The following is an 18093-nucleotide window of genomic DNA, read 5'->3' as shown; positions in this document are numbered from 1 at the left end:
AAGACAAGAAAAAGAAAATAGTGACTAATTCTCACATAAATTGGATTTAATTTTGACCAAAGTACATTACTTAAACATTAATTTTTAATTCAACTTGTTAATATGTTGTTTGGGATATTGCATCCTCATTTATAAGTGAAATATGTTTGTAATTTCCCCTTTACAATAATATATTCTCTCCAATTTTAATATCAGGTGTACCCAGATCAAGTAGAATAATTTTGAAGTATTTCTTCTTTTTCTATTGTCTATAAGACTTGGCATGATCTGTTTCTTGAAATTATCTTTTACTTTTATTTATAAATATTAGTTATCTATTTTTTGAGACTTAAAAAAAATAAGAACTGATGACTCCATACTGAATCTCAGAGTCAAAGCATTTTATAATAGACATACTCTTATTTGACAATGTGAATGTTACTTTCTTTGCATTATCATTATTATTGCTTAATATTTTGATGCAGTAATTCTCTGATTTCTTTTCTGAATGTATTTATGTTCGTTCATTCTTTACAAGGTTTTTGTTTCTAGTCCTTATCTTAAACATTGTTATTGTTATTAAATTTTAAGCCTCTTTAATTTTGTGAAGGCAAAAAATGGAAACCTAATAAACACATGTATATGTAAAAATAAAAAAATTAAAAATTAAAAATAAATTAAAAAACTTTAAAAAGTATGTTACCAGACTACATAAAAAAAGTTATCAAACTTTTCCTGTAAATGGCCAGATAATAAGGACTTTCAGCATTGTGGGCCGTATATGTCTGAGTCAATAACACAACTCTGCTGTTGTAGCATGAAGCAGCCACAAACAATATACAAATGAATGGGCGTGGCTATGTTCCAACGAAACTTTATGGACAGTGAAACCTGAATTTCATATAATTTTCGCATGCCTTAAAATAGTGTTCTTCTTAGACTGTTTTCAACTATGTAAAGGGGTATAGGTATAGGCCATTTTAGGTCAAAGACTATATAAAAACAAATGGCAGGCAGAATTTGGCCCATGGTCTGTAGTTTACAGAAAAATTTTGGGAAGAAGGTAGTGGTGACAGCATAGTTTTAGAATCTCCCTAAATTCCACCCTTCTCCCCACCCCAAAACAAACAGAAAAGATAAGTAGGGCAAGTAGGAGAGCAAAACCAAAATCTACCAACACAACCTATAGCAAAACTAGATGAAAACGATTCCCCCATGGACCCTAAAATAGAAACAGGTAGGGACAGCCCAGAGACAAGACCAAAATGGTATCTGCTGTGGAAGAGTATATAGAGGGAATCAGCATAGTGGCCAATAGGTCTGAAAACTCTAAAATAACTCACTCAAACTTCAGCAAACTAATTTATGAACAATAACTGAGACTGGGAAGGGTTTGCACCTTCGAAAGTAACTGAGCTCAAGGAGTCCACGCTCTCAGAGGTGTCCAACCTGCAGCTCCGCGGGCAACATGCAGATTATTTGAGGACTATTTTGCTTATCTGTGGTGTCGGATATTATGAAAAGTATGCACGAACCTTTTCTTTTACTCATTAGCTTTCGTTAGTGTTTGTGTATTTAATGTGTGGCCCAAGACAACTGTTCTTCCAATGTGCAATGGTAAAGAAAAAAGTTGGATACACCTACTAGACTAAAAACAGCCTGGGCCCTCATGAACTCTTAACTTTGAAATCCAAAGTTCCTTTCCAGGGCAAAGCTGCACTCTGAAGAGAAAATGGTGAGAATAGACTCCAAATTGGTCAGGATAGGGACAAGAGAGACATAAAAGAAAGTCCAGATAAAAATTAGTGGAGGCAGACAGAGAGGCCCAGATGTCAGAACATACTTCACCATAATTTTTAGTAACTCTCAAAAAGAACAGAAGACGCTGCTGCTCTAGAGCCTTGAAACTGGGGAGGGGGGGAAGTTAATCAAAATGAAGCCTCCTTGTAAAAGTTCAGGAAACTAATTTCATGTAAAAATGATCAACAGATAATATCCTTACAGAAGCAAAACAAGCCAGAAAGATATATCCACAAAACAGATAAAAACTGTAATCTTATTATTTCAAAATTAGCTTAAACATATTAAGGAACAGGTATATGATATAAAAGAAATATACGCAATATGGAAGAAAACATAAAAAGTCAGAATAAGGACAACTCAGAAATGAGATGACACAACTCAGTAAAATAATTAAAAGTAAATTAAAACAAAATTATTATGGGTACATAAATAATAGTTGTATATCTTTACAGGGCACATGAGATGTTTTGATACAGGCATAAAATGTGAATCAAATCAGTAAAAGAAAATAATAGTTTCAGAAATAAAGACTAAGCTAGAAGGAACATAGGAACAAATAAATATAACAGATGCTACCTTCAGAGAAACAGAAGAGGAAAGTGAAATGTTTTAAATAAAAAAAGAAATGAAAGAAGATAAAGATTATTCAAGAGGATGTGACAGGCAAAGAAAACAAGGGAATAACTGAAGTCTATAAGTGAAGAAATTTTTACCAAAATAAAATAAATAGATCTGATATTACATACCAAGAGCAGCCTGGCTAGCTCAATCAGTAGAGACTCCTAATATTACATACCTAAAGGGTACATCATATAACCTCAAAAAATCAACCCAGAATGACCACAACACCAAGACATATTCTGGCAAAATTACTGGACTTTGAAGAAAAAAAATCTTTCGATAACCAAGCAAAAAAAACAAGCATTTTAATACAGAAAGTAAATATATTATTAGCTGACTCTGACATTTTATGCCAAAAAAAAATGGATGACATTTTAGAGACTCAACGCAGGACATAAGAGCCATGCATTTTACATCTGCCAAAATGACTTTCAATTATAAGTGCAGCAAATACCATCAGTGTGTAGATAATTCAGAAAGTGCTGGTCCCATGAATCCTTCCTGAGAAAACCTTTAGACTAGAGCTTTTAACAACCAAAACAACTAGAGCAAAGTCAACATAAAGACCGTAGTGAGCACCAAGTATCTATCCACCCGTAGAAGTAAGACTAAATGAGGGCTCTCTGAGAGTACTGACAACTTTAAAATTGGAGAGAGCATACAGAAAAATTGCTCTCTTCAATAATCATTAAAACTTATTTTATAATATATCAAAAGTTTAGAAATTCTTTTATCTTCATCTAGTTTTTTTTCATCTGTTAAAATCAAATAAAATTGGATATAATAGTTTTATTAAAACATTATTATATACAATATGATTGGTTAAAAGTGTGGATTGGAAAATCAGGAAGCCTGGGTTTAGATCCCAGCTCTGCCATGTTTTAGTTAAGTTTGGATCCTAGCTCTGCTATGTACAAGCAGTGTCACCTTCAGCAAGTTATACATAAGCCCTCTGGTGTCTTCATCTGTACAATGGAGTTAACACATACCAACTCCAGGATGGGGGCAAATTAATGAGGGCAGCACTTAGAAAAAATGTCCGGCACATAGTAATAGTTCATAAACATGAATTATTATTGGTGTTGCCAATAATCAACAAAAGTATTTGTTGCCATTTATCAACAAAAATATTTCCATTTCCCTACATTGTTCATATAATTTTAAAGACAGTTATGTCTGGGTGATAAAATTAAGAGTGATTTAATCGTTCTCTTTTGATTATATGTAGATCTAATTTTTCTACAATAAATACATGTTGCTTTTAAAAGAGAATTATGTTAATTACAAATTATACCCTGGAAATTAAACTTTGTTTGGTTTCTGGTCATTAGACCCAATGCTTATCTGTGTCAAGGAAGAAGAAAAAAAAAAAAAACAATTTGTTTTAACAAGGTGAACACTGCAACAGAAATAGCTTCCAAGAATACAGTAATCTTTCCAATTGCTGTTTTTCATTCCTAAAACTTGCATCACCCTCATTTTCACCCTTTATCAGCACTGTAGCCTTTTCCTGAGCACTGGTTCAATGTAAGGTAAAGGAAACAGATGCAATGGCTCTAACCTAGTAGTTAGTTTTGTGAATTGTATGCTAGTCTAATTTTATAATCAATTGTAGAAAAAATAAACTCATAAGATTACCAGTCCATAATGTTTTTTTGAGATAGTCTCACTCTGTGCCTTGGGTAGAGTGCCAAGGCATCGTAGCTCACAACAACCTCAAATTCTTGGGCTCAAGCAATCCTCTTGCCTCAGCCTCCTGAGTAGCTGGGGCTACAGGAATCTGCCATAATGCCTGGCTAGTTTTTCTATTTTTAGTAGAGATGGGGCCTTGCTCTTGCTCAGGCTTGTCTTGATCTCCTGAGCTCAAACAATCCACCTGCCTTGGCCTCCCAGAGTTCTAGGATTACAAGCGTGAGCCACTGTGCCCACCCCATAATTTAATATTTACAGCCATTTTTTTAAACAAGGTAATTAACAATAGAATAACAGCCAAAGATGAAAAACATCATGGATAAAAAAAAAATGAGTGTTTCAGAGGCTAACACAAGCAGCTTTTAGTTGCTAGTTATCTGAACCTAGGAAAAAAATAACATATAGGCTTTTATATTTTAAAGAAATAAACAAATTCAGCAGTATAATAAAACTATCAGATCTCAATTTAAGATTACTTTCAAGATTTGGCTAAGATATTTCCCACAGTGAATTGTCTATAGAGGTGAAGAGGGTTTGGTGCACCCAAGCCCTTTTGTATAAAAGTCTGCCTATTTCATGCTGCAGTCCTCTTCAGATCAACATTCAAAACAGAAAGTTGTACAATAAGAATTATAAGTCTTGTGCCTTAAAATCATTGCAGCTTAAAAAACACCAAGTTGAGGGTGGTGACTGTAGCTCAGTGGGTAAGGTGCTGGCCACATACACCTATGCTGGCGGGTTTGAACCCAGTCTGGGTCAGCTAAACGACGACAACTGCAACCAAAAAATAGCTGGGTGTTGTGGCAGGCACCTGTAGTCCCAGCTACTTTGGAGGCTGAGGCAAAAGAATCGCTTAAGCCCAAGATATTGAGGTTGCTGTGAGCTGTGACACCACAGTACTCTACTGAGAGACATAGTGAGGTTCTGTCTCAAAAAAAACCCAAAAAACCAAAAAACCCAAAAGGCCAAGTTGAATGTGGTGTGGAGAGGTTGACTTGGTGCCATTTGAGCTGCCTATTAATCCAACTGTTCACTTAAAAATTGATAAATAAAAGGAAAGAATTAACATGCACCTTGCCCTTTTTGCAAGAACTGAATTTTAGAACTGAAGAGTCCAGTTGATGATTGCTACTTTATAGAAAAATACCAGTTTATAAATGTAGATGAAATAATAGAATGAGAAAAATCATCTTTTTACAACCCCTAAAGAAATGATTGATTCAAGCATGGATATCAACTGATGTAAGAAGCATAACATGGGGAGGCTGAGGCAAGAGAATCGCGTAAGCCCAAGAGTTAGAGGTTGCTGTGAGCCGTGTGACGCCACGGCACTCTACCCAAGGGCGGTACAGTGAGACTGTCTCTACAAAAAAAAAAAAGAAGCATAACATGAAGAGTTATTATATGAATTATCTTCAGATGGGGAGGGAGGAAATAAGTGCAGACAGCAGGAAGGGACACACTGCAACCATCCTAAAATACAGTGCTCAATCTCACCCTCACTCACAGTGAGACAACTGGGACAGTTGGAAAAATCTGAATATGGACTATTAGATGATATTAAGGAATCAATAATTTTTAAAGTGCAGTAATGCTATTTTGGCCATGTAGGAAAGCATTCTTAGTTTCTTTGTTTTTTAAAGAAACATACTGAAGTGTAAAAAAAAAAAAAGCAGTATTTGAAAATCAACTCCAAGTTTAAAACTACCACAATACTGAAATATATAATTGGTTTCCAAGAAGTGGTAGAGGAATAGATAATTTTTTATGGGTAAAACAAATGCAGACAGAGGATAAGCAATTCCCTCTGCAACTCCCCTCCTGCACCCCCACCCCAATATGGCCAGGAGCCCAATTAGTCACAAGGAAAAGATAAATAGCAAAGTAACAGGAAAAAAAAAATGCTGTTGGCCAAAATGTTACTACAGTGATGAACAAAACATCATCAAAACACTAGAAACCTTAAGGAAAACTATACTTAAGATTTAACTTATTTGTGGCCACATCTAAGTTAAAAAACAAAACAAAACATTAATTAAGGCCTGGTGCAGTGGCTCACGCCTGTAATCCTAGCACTTTGGGAAGCCGAGGCAGGTGGATCACCTGAGCTTATGAGTTCAAGACCAGCCTGAGCCAGAACAAGACCTGGTCTCTAAAAACAGCTGGGTGTTGTGGTGGGCACCTGCAGTCCCAGGTACTTGAGAGGCTGAGGCAAGAGACTTGCTTGAGCCCATGTGTATGCAGTTGCTGTGAGCTGTGACACTACAGCACTCTACTGAGGGCGACAAAGTTAAGACTGTCTCAAAACAACAACAAACATTATTAATGGTGCAGTGTAGAAGAATAGAGCGTTTAAAAATGGCATGGATTATTTCTTTGGATTAGAAGTTGATAACATTGGGCTATATGGATTCTAGTTTAGTTTTCGCAGTTACCTCTCTATGTAACAGTCCTTGAAAAATTTCCCTGTGGTCCCCTAATGTCCCTATCTCTAAAGTAAGGGAGTTGGACAATAATCTAGAGTTTTAAAAATTTATAATTAAAAAGAAATAATTAAATAGGTAAACATCCACCTCATTAGATGACCTCCAAGGCTATGCTCTATGTCCTATATTATGTTCTGTAATTTGAAGGTTCCAGAAGCAAAAGGTTAGTCTTTCTGCAGCATATGCAATTCAATTTGTGAGAATAGTGGCCGTGTAAAGAAAGCTGATTGATTATTCATTTGGTTAAAAGCAGACATAAAAATTTGTTCTCTTACCCTTTTTCATGTCTGGTATTTTTATTATACTTTTAGTTAAAATAAAACCTGATTTTGTTTAATGGTCTGCAACCAATGAACAAAAACATCGTATGCTTTTAGTGGTCTATCTTGTCAGTATATCCACCTCACCAAATTACAGAATTATCTGACTCATCAGGATGAAAACAACATATTATCCTCTACACAGCAAATTGAGAAAAAGCAATTTTCCCATCTCTGAGAAAGATAATTGTCCTGATTTTGCTGTCAATGTTCCCAGCCTTCACTCCATCACTCAGACTTGAAAACTTGAAATTATTTTTTACTCTATCCACCTTTCATCACCCACACAGAGTCACCAAGTCATGAGTTAGTTTCCTTTAATAATGTCTCTTACATCAATCTCCTGCACTACCATGTAAGATCAAGTCCCTATTATCTCTCAGACATGGATGACTACAATATTACCCTTTTCCCTTAATGACTTACACAGGGTTTCTTTTATTATAAAAGTAATACATCATCATTACAGGAATTTGGAAATTTCAGAAAGGTAGACAGAAAATAATATCAGTTACCCATAATCCCTCTGCCTAGAAATGATCATTCTGACCCATTTCTTTTTTTTTTTTTTTTTGGTTTTTGGCTGGGGCTAGATTTGAACCTGCCACCTCCGGCATGTGGGACCGGCGCCCTACTCCTTGAGCCACAGGCGCCGCCCTGACCCATTTCTTTCTATTCATTGTTTTTTGTGTATGTTGATACATTTTAATAAAAATTGGGATCCTAATATACTATACATTTATGATCTGTTTATTACTCTTATATCATTTTGTATTTTGTTATGAAATTAAATACTCTAAAAATCTAACTTTCTTTTTTATGAAAAAATCTATCAGGAATCTAATTCCTGATTATTGATGTTTCATTGGTGTCTAATTTTTCATCCTAGAAACAAATGCTGCATTGACCATTCTTGTGCCACTGTTGGATTATTTCCTTAAAATTGATTCCTACAAGTATAATTACAGGTTCAAAAATTGTTACATTTTACCAAGGTGCCCTCCAGAAAGGATATGTATCGCTTTATAGGCCCACCAGCAGTGCCTGAAAAGTGCAAGGTCCCCTGCTCACTTGTTAAACCCTGGATATTATCACTTTTTTGAAATCTATTGAGCTGGAAATGTATAACTTACCAATATTTTTGTTGGCATGTCTGGCATATATCAGTGAATCCAAGCATGTTTACATAGATATTGGGCATATGTGTCATGGCATTTTAACTAGTCTCCATAGTGCTAAGAGGGGCAGTAAACTCAAATATCGTTCAAGGGTCTGGCATTTAAGTCAATGTGCAAAACCACAGTGGGAACTGGGAACAGCAGTGCCTGAGATGACATGGAAAGCGTATTCCCTGCCTAAGATTACAAATTGAAAGATTTTAAATACACCCCACTGGCTGAACAAAACATTTAATGGAGCAAATTCAGATCTAGGCTCCCAGTTTGCTAGTGTATCCCCTCCTCTTTAAAACCTGCCAATTTAAAGCTATTCATAATGTGACCCCAAATCTTTTTCTCAGAAATCCCCTACCCCAACCTTCTATTTCTGTCAGCAGAACTCTTAGAAGACAACAAAGTTCTTGAGAATAAGTATTCTTTTTTTTTTTTTTTTTAAGTATTCTATCTTATAAGAGGCAATACACTGTAGTAGAAAGAATGTCACAACGCTGGCATCAGACAGTCCTGGGTCAAATCCTACCTTACTGGTGTGTGACTGCAGAAAAGTTACTTAACCTGACGGAGGCTCCATTTCCTCATCTGTAAAATGGTACTAATAGGGTGGTTGTGAGCATTCAATAAGGTAAGATAAGCAAAGCACTTAATACACTGCCCTGCACATAGTTGACTTTCAATAACTGGTTAGAGTTGTTAGAGTACTTGCATAATTCCCAACATCCAGTATCTATCACAGCTGGTGAAATGAAGAAAAAGATAGGGAGGAATAATTCTAAGGAAAATATCTATATTGGTGATTTTCAAAGTATGATCCACAGACTATCTTACCAGAATAGGACTCCTGTTAAAATATGCAGATCCCTGGAACTTGTCCCAGATCTACCTGATCAGAATTTTGGCAGGTAGGGTCCAGAAATCTATATTTCTTACAAGTACTCTATTTGATTGTGACTCATTAAGTTGAAGAACCACTGGCTAGCACATTTGTGCAAGATTATATACATAAAGTACATGATCTTTTCATCATGCTTCTGGACCTACCTGCCTAGCAGTACCCTATCCCATAGGGCCTGGCAGAATTACCCCTTGCCTATGAAGATAACTTGGTGAAAAAGTGGTCCAGAATAATAATCCTCCTCTGATAGCATAACAGCTTCCTTGCCTTCCTTCCCTAATCAAATATCATCAGTGCCATTGTGAATCACCCATTATTATAAGAATTATTTGGGACTTAAAGATAAAAAGATATTGTTAACAATACTAATACTAATCGCTAATACTTATTAAGCACTTATACAATATGCCATGCAGGCTAGTTTGTATTAATTATTGTGCATTAAAAATTTAATATACTTAACATGTACATGCTGTTGTTACCTCCACTTTTTTTTGGAGACAGAGTCTCACTTTGTCGCTCTCAGTACAGTGTCCTGGTGTCACAGCTCACAGCAACCTCAAACTCCTGTGCTTAAGCAATTCTCTTGCCTTAGCCTCCCAAGTAGCTGGGAATACAGGTGCCCCCCAACAGCACCTGGCTATTTTTTAGAGACGGGGTCTTACTCTGGGGCTCAGGCTGGTCTTAAACTCATGAGCTCAGGCAATCCACCCACCTCAGCCTCCCAGAGTGCTAGGATTATAAGCGTGAGCCCCTGCGCCCAGCATGTTATCTCCACTTTAAAAATGGGAAAACTGAGTCCCAGAAAGACTTACTAAGGAAGTTACCTAAGGTCAAAAAGATGGTAAATGACACAGCAGAGATCTGAATCCAGACAATCCGACTCCAGAGCTTAGGCTATTATCTACTGTGCTGTACCACTTCCCGAAATTAACTGCCTCATGCCTATTATTACTACTTTAAGATATATACAATGATATTGATATTTATTTCACTTAGTGTCTTTATTATTTCATTAGAGTGAATGTATTTATCACTGAAACATCAAACCCTTTTTTTCTCATAATGTCTTAGGTCTTCTAGCCACAAATTCTAGCATGAGCATCTGCAGGAAACCAACTGTAACAGTTGGGGTAGGTCTGCCCTGCTTCCATGTATTTGCAATCCAACTTTCCAAGCAATCATAATCTCTTACCCTATCTTAATATTTCTCCACATCAGGTTTAAAAAAGTATCCAGAAGTTGGAAAGTTTGCCTATTCCGCTAGTTTCATACAGAAGGCTGACCCTGCTACATGGCAGAAAGAAGCCTAAGGATGTAAGATGAGCAAAGTATTCTGGGGACTTCTTAGCTAGTATGCTTGACCTGAGACACATTTATTTATCTTTTAGACAAATTTAATTTAAAAGAACCAATTTCAAAAAGAAATTCTGATACATGCTACAACATGGATGAACCTTAAAAACATTATGTTAAGGGGGCAGAGTAAGATGGCAGACTACAGACAGCTTCTTTGTAGCTGTGAGTGGTGAGTGTGGTGAGAAAAGACTCCAGGCACCTCTGGCTTGTGGGTTTTGCCCAGAAACATACCTCCAGGGGCACACAGAGGCAGTGGGAGATGTTATGACCCCAAGAGGAGGATGGAAGCAGTAGAAAAGCAGCACAAGAGCAAGTACTTGTGTGCCGACAGAGGCTGGCCAGAGAAGCAGTGACAGTGACAGTTTACAGACAGAGAAGGCCTGCCCTGTGGGCTTTTTTTTCCTGGATCTTGGCATTTGCTTGAGTTACCTTGGGAGAGCTTGGGTGAATGAACAAGTGATTTTGAACAGCACCCCGGGACTGGGACTGAGCCACAGGGCGAGCAGAGCTTTCATTGTTCCGCTATAGGCCAGGTGCAGCCATTGTGGGAAAGCTGCCTTGCAGGATCAGCCCTCAGGGCCCTAGTGCCAAGCCAGTTCCGGGACACTGGATAAGCTGGGCAGAAACTCGTGGGGAGATCTCCTAGAAAAGCTACTGTGCGGCCAAGGGACATGGTTTGGAAAGGTTGAGGTGTGTCTCAACCCTAAGAGGGCTGAGGAACTTTAGGTTCCTAACGCTGCAGGGATTGAGGACAAAGAAGTCAGGAAGATAAGACGAGGTCTCTGCAAGAGAGAGGCTTCCAGTCTCCATCTTACACAGCTGTATCAGCACTGCGATTAGCATCTGAAACCCCAGAAGATCACCTGTTGCCCAGGCAATATATGGCAAGATATATTTTTTTTTTCATAAAAAACATTTTTCAACTCCCCCCCAACCGAGTTTTCTTTTTTCTTTTTCCCCTTCTATTTGCTCTTATAATTTTTCATTGTTTACTACTTTAATAATGAGATCTCCATTTTTGCTAGTTTTTCTGGTCCTGTTATTCTTTTTTTTTTCCTCCAATATTATCCCTTAAGGGTTTGTTTGTTTTGATTTATAGTATTATTGTTTTTCTTCTCTGTTTGGTGGAGGTGGGGTCTGGTGTCTGATCAGGCTGGCAAAGAGCTCCTGGCCTCAAGGGACCCCCCAACCTAGCCCCTCAGAGGTTGGGATTTGTGGGCATGGGTCAAAGTACCCTACTGTACACCACTATTACTCCTACCTCTCTCTGTTCCTCTCTTCTTTTTATTAATCTTCCCCTATACTTCCCCTTTCGTTTTTCTTTTGTCTTTTTTTATATCTTTTATCCCTTTTTGCTCTTAATTCTTCTCTCCTTTTGGTCCTATACCAAAGGATACTTCATCTTAGGTCAGATGCATGGTAACTTAAAGAGGAGAAAGCAAAAGGAAAAAGTAGGGCAATGAAACAGACAAAAAGAAAACACCCACAAGGAAGAAACAGCAGAAAAATCCTGGCAACATGAAAAACCTGAACAGAGCAACCCCCTTAAGGGATCATAAGGTAGCTACTTTAAAGGATTCCTTCCACCTATAAAGAAATGTTATAAATTTCAGAAAGGGAATTTAAAACATGGATGGTAAAAACAATGAAGGAAATTGCTGAGAAGTTGAAAATAACCAAAAGGAAATCCAAAAACAGAATCAAATTAAGAGACAAACGATATGAAGATACAGAAATGATATAGCGGAGCAGAAGGAATTGAAGCAGTCAATCAGAGAACTTAAAGATGCAGTAGAAAGTATCAGTAACAGCTTAGACCAGGTGTCCTCAAACTTTTTAAACAGGGGGCCAATTCACTGTCCCTCAGACCGTTGGAGGGCCAGACTATAGTTTAAAACAAAAAACTATGAACAAATTTCTATGCACACTGCACATATCTTATTTTGAAGTAAAAAACAAAACGGGAACAAATACAATTCACACCGCTTCATGTGGCCCGCGGGCTGCAGTTTGAGGACACCTGGATTAGACCATGCAGAAGAAAGAATCTCAGTGGGAGAAAATAAAGCTCTTCAGCTAACACAGGCAGTTAAAGAGCCGGAAAAAAGAGAAAGAAAGCAGAATGTTCACTGAGAGAATTATGGGACTTAATGAGGCATTCAAACACAAGAATTATAGGTATCCTAGAGGAATGGAAGCTTCTAGCAGAGGATATCATAAATGAAAATTTCCAAAGTATCACCAAAGTTTCCAACACACTCCTTTCAGAGGGTATCAAATTCCAGGTCATCTCACCTCAGAGTTTCTCCAAGACACATTGTCATGAACCTGTCAAAGGTCAAAAAGGGAAAAATCTGCAAGCAGCCAGGAGGAGTAAGCACCAATTGACCTACAGGGGCAAATCTATCAGGGTGACCACTGACTTCTCAAATCAAACATTTCAAGCCAGAAGAGAATGGTCATCTCCATTTTACCTACATAAATAAAACAATTTTCAGTCCACAATTCCATATCCTGCTAAGCTAAGCTTTAAAATTGATGGAGAAATCAAACATTTTATTGATATTCAACATCAAGGAAGTTTGCCACAACAAGACCAGCTCTACAGGAAATACTTATACCTATGCTCCACACTGAACATCACAACGGACCACTAGCAAATTAAACACCCAGAAACCAAAGAACAAAACCTTGTTTCCACAATGATGCAAAAGATAAAACTAAGCAATGGACTTTCACAAAATAAGATGAATAGAAATCCACTACACTTACCAAGTCTATCAACAAATGTTAATGGCTTGAATACCCCACTGAAAAGGCATAGGATGGATGATTGGGTAAAAAAGCACAAGCCATCCATATGCTACCTACAGGAAATACACTTAGCCTCGAAGAACAAAGTAAGACTCAGGGTGAAAGGATAGAAAACTATATTTCAGGCAAATGGAAATTAGAAGAAAGGAGAGGTCACGATCTTATTTTCAGATACAAGTGGACATAAAGCAATTAAAGTCAAAAAAGACAAAGATGGACACTTCATATTGGTTGAGGGAAAAATACAACAAGAAGACATTTCAATTCTAAATATTTATGCACCCAACTTAAATGCTTTCAGATTTATGAAACAGATACAGATCTTAATTAGCCTGAGCAATATGATATCCTGTAACACCGTAACAGTAGGGGACTTTAACACTCCTCTTACAAAGATGGACAGATCCTCAAAACACAAACTAAACAAAGATACAAGGGACTTGAATGTGACCATAGAACAACTGTGCTTCACAGACATATACAGAACACATCCCAAAGCTAAGAAATACATGTTCTCATCAGCCAATGGAATATTCTCCACAATTTGTATCCTAGGATACAAATCAAACCTCAACAAAATCAAAATAATTGAGATACTATACCTTGTATCTTTTCAGACCACAAGGCAATGAAAGTGGAACTCAAGTCCAACAAAAATTTTCATCCCCACACAAAGGCATGAAAACTGAACAACCTTATGCTGAATGACAGTTGTGTCAAAGAAGAGATAAAAAAGGAAATCATTGGGCAGTGCCTGTGGTTCAGTGGGTAGGGCACCAGCCCCATATACCAAGGGTGGTGGGTTCAAACCCGGCCCCAGCCAAATTGCAACAAAAAAATAGCTGGGTGTTGTGGCAGGTGCCTATAGTCCCAGCTGCTTGGGAGGGCTGAGGCAAGAGAATTGCCTAAGCCCAGGAGTTGGAGGTTGCTGTGATCTGAGATGCCACAGCACTCTACCGAGGGCGCTAAAATGAGACTCTAGCTCTACAAAAAAAAAAGGAAATCATTAACTTCCTTGAGCATAACAACAATGAAGATACAAGCTACCAAAACATGTGGGACACTGCAAAAGCAGTCCTAAGAGGGATATTTATCGTGTTAGAAGCCTACATCCAAAAAAAAAAAAAAAAAGAAAGGGAGCACATCAACAACGTAATCAATCATCTTAAAGAAATGGAAAAGAAGAGCAAAACAATCCCAAATCTAGCAGAAGAAAAAAAAATAACTATAATTAAATCAGAAATAAATGAAATTAAAAATAAAAACCACTCAGAAAATTAATGAAGAAAAAAATTGGTTCTTCAGGTGGTGCCCATAGCTCAGTGAGTAGGGCATCAGCCACATACAGTGAGGGTGGTGGGTTCAAACCTGGCCCAGGCCAGCTAAACAACAATGACAACTGCAACCAAAAAACAGCTGGGCATTGTGGTAGGCACCTGTAGTCCCAGCTATTTGGGAGGCTGAGGCAAGAGAATCACTTAAGCCCAAGAGTTTGAGGTTGCTGTGAGCTGGGATGCCACGACACTCTACCAGGGGTGACATGGTGGGACTCTGTCTCAAAAAAAAAAAGAAAGAAAAAAGTTGGTTCTACAAAAAGATAAATAAAATTGATAAACCATTGGCTATATTAACCAGAAAAAGAAAAATAAAATCTTTAATAACCTCAATCTGAAACAAAAAGGGAGAAATAATAACTAAAAATCACAGATATAAGAGATTATTTTTGACTACCACCAAAAACTCTTATGCTCAGAAATTTGACAATGTAGAGAAAATGGACCAATACCTAGAATCACACCATCTTCCTTGATTTAACCAGGAAGAAATAGATCTTGTGAACAGACCAATATCAAGCACTGAGATTGCAGAATCAATAAAAAAGCTTTCAACAACAAAAAAAAGCCCAGGACTAAATGGCTTCATGGCTGAATTCTATCATAACTTCAAAGATGACCTTGTACCTATACTGCAGAACCTATCCCAAAACATTGAGAAGGAACTTTCCCCAACACCTTCTATAAAGCAAACATCACCTTGATTCCAAAACCAGGAAAGGACCCAAATAAGAATGAGAAGTACAGACCAATTTCACTAATGAATATTGATGCAAAAATATTCAACAAAATCCTAGCCAATAGATTGCAGCTATACATTAAAAAATTATACATCACGATTAAGTAGGCTTCATCCAAGGGATGCAAGGCTGGTTTAATATATACAAATCCATAAATGTAATACACCACATCCATAGAAGCAGAAACAAAGATCATATGATCCTTTCAGTACTTGCAGAAACAGCATTTGACAAAATTCAGCATCCTTTCCAACAAAAACACTTAAGAAAATAGCCATAGGTGGCACATTTCTTGAGCTGATTAAAGCCACCTATGACAAACCCACAGCTAACATCATACTGAATGGTGTAAAACTGAAAGTTTTTCCACATAGAACTGGAATCAGATAAGAATGTCCACCATTGCCACTATTATTCAGCATTATTCTGGAAGTTCTAGCCAATGCAATCAGGAAAGGGAAGGATATTAAGGGCATCCAAATGGGGACAGAGGAGGTCAAACTCTTGCTCTTTGCTGATGATATGATCTTATACTTAGAATACCCCAGAGACTCAACCACAAAACTCCTGGAAATTATCAGGAAATACAGTAATGTCTCAGGGTATAAAATCAATGTCCACAAATCAGTAGCCTATTTATTATACACCATTAACAGCCAAGTTGAGAAGTAAAATCAAGGACACAATTTCCTTCACAGTAGCTTCGAAAAAATGAAATACTTATGAATATACCTAACAAAAGAGGTGAAGGATCTTTACAAAGAGAATTATAAAACCCTAAGAAAAGAAATTGCAGAAGACATTAACAAATGGAAGAACATACCATGTTCTTGCCTGGGAAGACTCAACATTGTCAAAATGTCTATTCCACACAAAGCAATCTACAAATACAATGCAATTCCCATTAAAATACCAACATTGTATTTTGGAGAACTGGAAAAAAATAGTATGTCATTTTGTATGGAATCAGAAAAAAATCCATATAGCCAAGCTATTCTTAGTAATAAAAAGAAAGCCAGAAGCATCGCCCTACCAGACTTCAGGCTGTATTATTACAAGTCCACAGTAATCAAAACAGGATGGTATTGGCACAAAAATAGAGATATGGACATATGGAACCAAATAGAAAACCAAGAGATAAAACCAGTCTCATCTTGCTATCTGATCTTTGATAAACCAAACAAAAGCATACAGTGAGGAAAAGAATCCCTATTCAGCAAATGGTGCTGGGAGAACTGGATAACCACATGTAAAAGACTGAAACTGGACTCAGGCCTTCACCACTTACTCAAGGCTTGGTGCCTGTAGCTCAGCAGCCAAGGGTACCAGCCACATGCACCGGAGCTGGTGGGTTTGAATCCAGCCCAGGCCTGCCAAACAACGACAAGTACGACCAAAAAATAGCCAGGCTTTGTGGTGGTTGTCTGTGATCCCAGCTACTTGGGAGGCTGAGGCAAGAGAAACACTTGAGCCTAAGAATTGGGAGGTTGCTGTGAGCTATGACATCACCGCACTTTACCCAGGGTGACATAGTGAGACTCTGGACCACACCTATGGTGCATCTTACAAGGGTACATGTGAAATTTACTAAATGTAGAATATAAATATCTTAACACAATAACTAAGAAAATGCCATGAAGGCTATGTTAACCAGTTTGATGAAAATATTTCAAATTGTATATAAAACCAGCACATTGTACCCCATGATTGCATGAATGTACACAGCTATGATTTAATTTTAAAAATTGACTCAGGATAGAGAAAAGATTTAAATCTCAGACACGAAATGATAAAAATCATAGAATCAAGTGTGGAAAAAACTCTTGATGATGTTGGACTGGGGAAAGATTTTATGACAAAGACTTCATTGGCCATTCCAACACCAAAAATTAACAAACGGGACTTAATTAAGCTGAAAAAAACTCTGCACAGCTAACGACACAGTAAGTAAAGCAAAAGGACAACTTTCAGAATGGGAAAAGATATTTTCAGGATATCAATCTGACAAAAGGATAACTAGAATCTATAGAGAGCTCAAATAAATCAACAAAAAAACGAGCAAACAATCCCATCTATCACTGGGCAAGAGATACGAACATAACCTTCTCTAATGAAGACAGACAAATAGCTAACAAACATTTGAAAAAATGCTCATCATCCCTGATCATCAGAGAAATACAAATCAAAACCACCCTAAGATATCACCTAACTCCAGTGAGAATAGCCCACATCACAAAGTCTCAAACCTGCAGATGCTGGTGTGGATGTGGAGAGAAGGGAACACTTTTACACTGCTGGTGGGACTGCAAACTAATATAACCTTTTTGAGAATCCTCAAAGAACTCAAATTAGACCTCCCATTTGATCCTGCAGTCCCATTACTAGGCATCTACCCAGAAGAAAAAAAAATCATTTTATCATAAGGACATTTGCACTAGACTGTTTATTGCAGCTCAATTTACAATTACCAAAATGTGAAAACAAGCTAAATGTCTACCAACGAAGGTATGGATTAGCAATCTGTGGTATATGTATACCATGGAATACTATTCAGACATTAGAAAAATGGAGACTTCCTATCTTTTGTATTAACCTCAAGAGTTAGAACACATTCTTCTTAGCAAAGTATCACAAGAATGGAGAAGCAAGAATCCAATGTACTCAATTCTAATATGAAGGCAGTAGATGATGTAATATATACCCACGTAAGAGAAAAACACAAATCAATTCAAGGTGAGTGGTACAGAAATGAGGGAGCAGGGAGAGGAGTTAAGGTGTGTGGCACATTTCTTGGGGGCGGAACACAATTTTCAGAGGGACTTTACCTAACAAATACAATCAGTATAACCTAATTCAATGAACCCCAAACAATAAA

At 37.3% G+C, this 18093-nt stretch overlaps 1 protein-coding gene across 1 annotated transcript in view; it reads right to left on the bottom strand.

Moving 5' to 3' along the window:
• The window catches only part of IL13RA1 (interleukin 13 receptor subunit alpha 1), a 79426-nt gene that overhangs the window by 4599 nt on the left and 56734 nt on the right, over positions 1-18093 (bottom strand). The gene's annotated exons all lie outside the window — the stretch shown is intronic.

This window comes from Nycticebus coucang, chromosome X (genome assembly GCF_027406575.1).
Source record: "Nycticebus coucang isolate mNycCou1 chromosome X, mNycCou1.pri, whole genome shotgun sequence".
Lineage (NCBI taxonomy): Eukaryota > Metazoa > Chordata > Mammalia > Primates > Lorisidae > Nycticebus > Nycticebus coucang.
The sequence above is the reverse complement of the archived record's forward strand: the minus strand, read 5'-3'. Positions and strand labels throughout refer to the sequence as shown.